This window comes from Hyla sarda, chromosome 7 (assembly GCF_029499605.1).
Source record: "Hyla sarda isolate aHylSar1 chromosome 7, aHylSar1.hap1, whole genome shotgun sequence".
NCBI classification, from domain to species: Eukaryota; Metazoa; Chordata; class Amphibia; order Anura; family Hylidae; genus Hyla; species Hyla sarda.
This window is the reverse complement of record NC_079195.1, coordinates 95,142,012-95,147,595: the sequence shown is the minus strand read 5'-3', so window position 1 is coordinate 95,147,595 and position 5,584 is coordinate 95,142,012.

Sequence of the window (5,584 nt, the reverse complement as noted above, 5' to 3'; positions counted from 1 at the left end):
ACGAAAAGGCCCAAGGAAGGCCACCTGGAGTTTGTAAAATAAGAACACCTAAAGGACTATCAGGCAGTGAGAAGATTCTCTGGTCTGTTGAAACCAAGATTGAACTTTATGGCCTCAATTCTAAGCTTCACGGCTGAAGTAATCAGACACTGCTCATTACATGCCCAAAACCATCCCACAGTCAAGCATGGTGGTGGCAGCCAGACTAGTCTGGTTTGAGGAAAAACTTAAAGGGGTACTCAGGTGGAAAACCTTTATTTTTTTATTTTTTTTTATTTTTAAATCAACTCATGCCAGAAAGTTAGACAGATTTGTTAATTACATCTATTAACCTCTTAAGGATGCAGGGCGTACCTGTACGCCCTGCGCCTGGTCCCGGTATAAAACGCGGGGTCACGCCTTGACCCCACCTTATACCGGGTCAGTCCCGGCGGCTAATGACAACCGGGACCCTGGGCTAATAGCATGCGGCACCGATCATTGTAACCCATTAATCCTTTAGACGCTTCGTTCAAAGTTTATCACCCGTCTAAAATTAAAGTAAAAGCTGCCCGACAGCTCAGTCGGGCTGATCGGGACCATCGTGGTGAAATCTCGATGTCTCGATCAGCTAGAACGCGAGCGGAGATCCCCTCACCTGTCTCCGTCACGTTCGATTGGCAATTGATTGCTCCAAGCCTGAAATCCAGGCTTGAGCAATCGACCGCCGATTACACTGATCTTTGCCGTGTCAATGCACGGCAATGATCTGTGTATGAGATCGGTATGTACAGTGCAAAAAAAAAAAAAAGTTAATAAAGATCATTTAACCCCTTCCCTAATAAAAGTAAGAATCGCCCCCCTTTTCCCATTAAAAAATAAATAAAAAACTGTGTAAGTAAACATATGTGGTATCGCCGCGTGCGGATATATCTGAACTAAAAAAAATATATAATTAATTAAACTGCACAATCAATGGTGTACGCGCCAAAAAAATCCAAAGTCCAAAATAGCGTATTTTTGGTCAGTTTTTATAACATGAAAAATTTATAGAAAGTTATCAAAAAGTCTGATCAATATAAAAATGGTACCGATAAAAACTTCAGATCACAGCACAAAAAATTAGCCCTCATTCCGGCCCGTCTGCGGAAAAATAACAGTTATAGAGGTCAGAAGATGATAATTTTAAACATATACATTTTCCTGCATGTACCATAGTTATGATTTATTTTTTTTTTTTAGAAGTACAACAAAATCAAACCTATATAAGTAGGGTATCATTTTAACCGTATGGACCTACAGAATAAACATAAGGTGTTATTTTTACCGAAAAATGCACTGCGTAGAAACGGAAGCCCCCAAAATTTACAAAATGGAATTTTTTCTTAAATTTTGTCGCGCAATTAATTTTTTTTTCATTTTGTCACTGCAAAGTAGAATTGGTGGCGCAAAAAATAAGCCATAATATGGAATTTTAGGTGCATAATTGAAAGTATTATGATTTTTAGAAGGTGATGAGGAAAAAATGAAAATGCAAAAATGGTAAAAACCCTGCATCCTTAAGGGGTTAAAAAATCTTAATCCTTTCCTTCCAGTAGGTATTAGCAGCTGCATACTACAGAGGAAATTCTTTTCTTTTTGGATTTTTTTTTTTGTCAGGAACTGTCCAGAGCAGGAGAAAATCCCCATAGCAAACATATGCTGCTCTGGACCGTTCCTAAAATGGACAGAGGTGTCAGCAGAGAGCACACTGGTAGTGACAGAAAAGAAAGCCCAACATAAAAGAATAGTATACAGCCGCTAATAAGTACTGGAAGGATTATAAATTTTTAATAGAAGTCATTTACATTTCTGTTTAACTTTCTGGCACCAGTTGATTTAAAAAGAAAAGAAAAAAAAGTTTTCCACCGGAGTACCCCTTTAATGGAGCAAAGTACAGAGATATTCTTAAAGGGGTTGTCTAATGTAGACAACCCCTTTTCCCCTGCTAGAACCTCCAAATTATAAGAGTAGGGCAGAGTAAGGTAGTCAAGCTCAAGGTCCAAAGGCACATCCAAGATGGCACTGATCATAGCAGCTGCCTTTGCTTTCCTATATGACATAACACCTTTTAGTTGCCATGTTAACTGCAAGTGCTCAACAGTAATCTGAAATATTAACCCTTTAATGACTGGCCATGTGCTTTACTACAGGGGCCATTATAAACAAACTTTTTAAACAAATGAGGAGATTTATCAAAATCTGTGCATAAAAAAAGTTGGCCAGTTGCCTTTAGCAACCAATCAAAATACTTCCTAATGGTCTATTCACACGTACAGTATTCTGCGCAGATTTGATGCGCGGGATTTTCTAATGCAGATTTTAATGCAAACTGATTGACTGAACACAGATTGAAATCCTGCGCATCAAATCTGTGTAGAATACTGTACGTGTGAATAGACCCTAAAGGAAATCTGTCATCAGTGTCACCTGCACTAACCTGTACAGACTGGTAGTCCAGGTGACACTGATGACAACGTTACTTACCTTGTCCCGTTCTGTGCTGTCGTTCTCTGGTAATCTAAGATAATGAAGAGGATTGCTGGAGAACGACAGCACAGAAAGGTAAGTACCATTGCCATCAGTGTCTGGACAGGTTAGTGCAGGTGACACTGATGACAGAATTCCTTTAATAGTTAAAAAGGCCTCTGACAAATGAAATAATCTAATTGGTTGCTATGGGCAACTGGTCAACTTTTCCTCTGCACTTGTTTTAATAGATCTTCCCCAAAGCACCTTATGGTTAGGGCACCCCTAAGAACCCCTAATAAAAACAGGTTACAGATCACATGCACAGGTTTTTGTAAATATGATCTGCTCCATTGTAGCATCCAATATAAGGCATATAACCAGCACTTCACAAGAAAGTCATTCAAAGAGAAACCGTTTGTCAAATAGTACAATAGGGATAAAATGGAATAGCATCACCATACCTAACTGGACAATGCCACCATGCCTGTGACTTTACATAAGACCAACCTACCATGGCTGGATATTACTGCTATATAGTGACTGGATGACAGCACCGTACTATTAACCTCTTAAGGATGAAGGGTGATCCTGTATGCGACCGCGATATAATGTGGGGTCAAGCGGTGAACCAGCATCATATCAGGTTGGTCCAGGCGGCTAACGATAGCGGGACCCGTGGCTAATACCGGACATCATCGATCGCTGTGATGTCCGGTATTAAACCCTTAGACACGGTGAGCAAAGTTGATCGCTGTGTCTAAAATGTAAAAAAAATACATCCTGGCAGCTCAATCGGGCTGATCGGGACCACCGCGGTGAAACTGCCGTGTCCCAATGAGCTGAGGACACACGAGGAGGGTCCCTACCTTCCGCCTCGGTGTCCAATCGGCGATTGATTGCACCAAGCCTGAGATCCAGGCTTTGAGCAATCTACCGCCGATAACACTGATCAGTGTGGGCAATCAATGTACTGCATGTTATAGTCCCCCGATGATTTAACCCCTTCCCTAATAAATGTTTGAATCGCCCTCCTTTTCCCATTTAAAAAAAAAACTGTGTAAAAAATAAATAAATATAAACATATGAGGTATCGCCGCGTGCGCAAATGTCCTTTTGGCACGTGGGTTACGTGCAGCACAGTAACCTCGATATATATATTTATTTATATATTTGTATACATAGTGTGAGCCCCCCGAATTTTATATTTCTTTGCAATTTACACAGTAACTGTGCTCCACAATAAGTAATGGTGACAGTCTTAGTTCCTTTTAGCAAATATATTAAAAAGGAAAATCTAAAATTCCACATTGCCATAAGTATCCAGACCATTTTCTATGAAATTACCAAATTGATATTTAGCTCTGGAGGGGCCTCCCATTTCTCTTGATCACCTCTAAGATGTTTCTACACCTTGATTGAAGACATCTGTGATCTATTCAGTTGATTGGACATTATTTTTAACCCCTTAAGGACCAGGCCATTTTACACCTTAGGACCAGAGCGTTTTTTTGCACATCTGACCACTGTCACTTTAAACATTAATAACTCTGGAATGCTTTTAGTTATCATTCTGATTCCGAGATAGTTTTTTTCGTGACATATTCTACTTTAACATGGTGGTAAATTTTTGTGGTAACTTGCATACCCCTTGTTACATTCCGTGAGGGGTGTAGTTTCCAAAATGGGGTCACATGTCGGTATTTATTTTTCTGTGTTTATGGCAGAACCGCTGTAAAATTAGCCACCCCTGTGCAAATCACCAATTTAGGCTTCAAATGTACATAGTTCGCTCTCACTCTTGAGCCTTGTTATGCGTCCGCAGAGCGTTTTACGCCCACATATGTTGCATTTCCGTACTCAGGAGAAATTGTGTTACAAATTTTGGGGGTCTTTTTTTTCCTTTTTACCCCTTGTGAAAATAAAAAGTAAAGGGCAACACCAGCATGTTAGTGTAAAAATTTTTTTTTTACACTAACAGGCTGGTGTAGACCCCAACTTTTCCTTTTCATAAGGGGTAAAAGGAGTAAACGCCCCCCAAAATTTGTAGTGTCATTTCTCCCGAGTACGGAAATACCCCACATGTGGCCCTAAACTGTTTCCTTGAAATACGACAGGGCTCCGAAGTGAGAGAGGGCCATGCGCATTTGAGGACTAAATTAGGGATTGCATAGGGGTGGACATAGGCATATTCTACACCAGTGATTCCAAAACAGGGTGCCTCCAGCTGTTGCTAAACTTCCAACATGCCTGGACAGTCAGTGCCTGTTCAGAAATGCTGGGAGTTGTTGTTTTGCAACAGCTGGAGGCTCCATTTTGGAAACACTGCCGTACAATACGTTTTTTAATTTTTATTGGGGGAAGGGGCAGTGTAAGGGGGTGTATATGTAGTGTTTTAACCTTTATTATGTGTTAGTGTAGTGTTTTTAGGGTACATTTGCACTGGCGGAGGTTTACAGTGAGTTCCCTGCTAGGAATTTGCGCTGCGGCAAAAAATTTGCCGCAGCTTATACTTGAAGCAGAAAACTTACTGTAAGTCTGCCCGTGTGAATGTACCCTGTACGTTCCCATGGGGGGGGGGGGGGGCAAACCTCCAGCTGTTTCAAAACTACAACTCCCAGCATGTACTGACAGACCATGCAGGCTGGGAGTTGTACTTTTGCAACAGCTGGAGGCACACTGGTTGGAAAACCTTCAGTTAGGTTCTGTTATCTAACTCAATATTTTCCAAGCAGTGTGCCTCCAGCTGTTGCAAAACTACAACTCCCAGCATGTACTGATCACCGAAGGGCATGCTGGGAGATGTAGTTATGCAACAGCTGGAGGGATCGCAACTACAACTCCCAGCATGCTGGGATTTGCAGTTTTGCAACACCTGGAGAGCTACAGTATAGAGACCACTGCAAACTGTGGCCCTCCAGATGCTGCAAAACTACAAATATCAGCATGCCCAGACAGCAAACAGTTGTGTGGGCATGCTAGGAGTTGTAGTTTTGCAAGATCTGGAGGGCTATAGTTCAAAGACTACCATATAGTGGTCTCAAACTGTAGCCCTCCAGCTGTTGCAAAACTACAACTCCCAGCATGCCCAAACAGC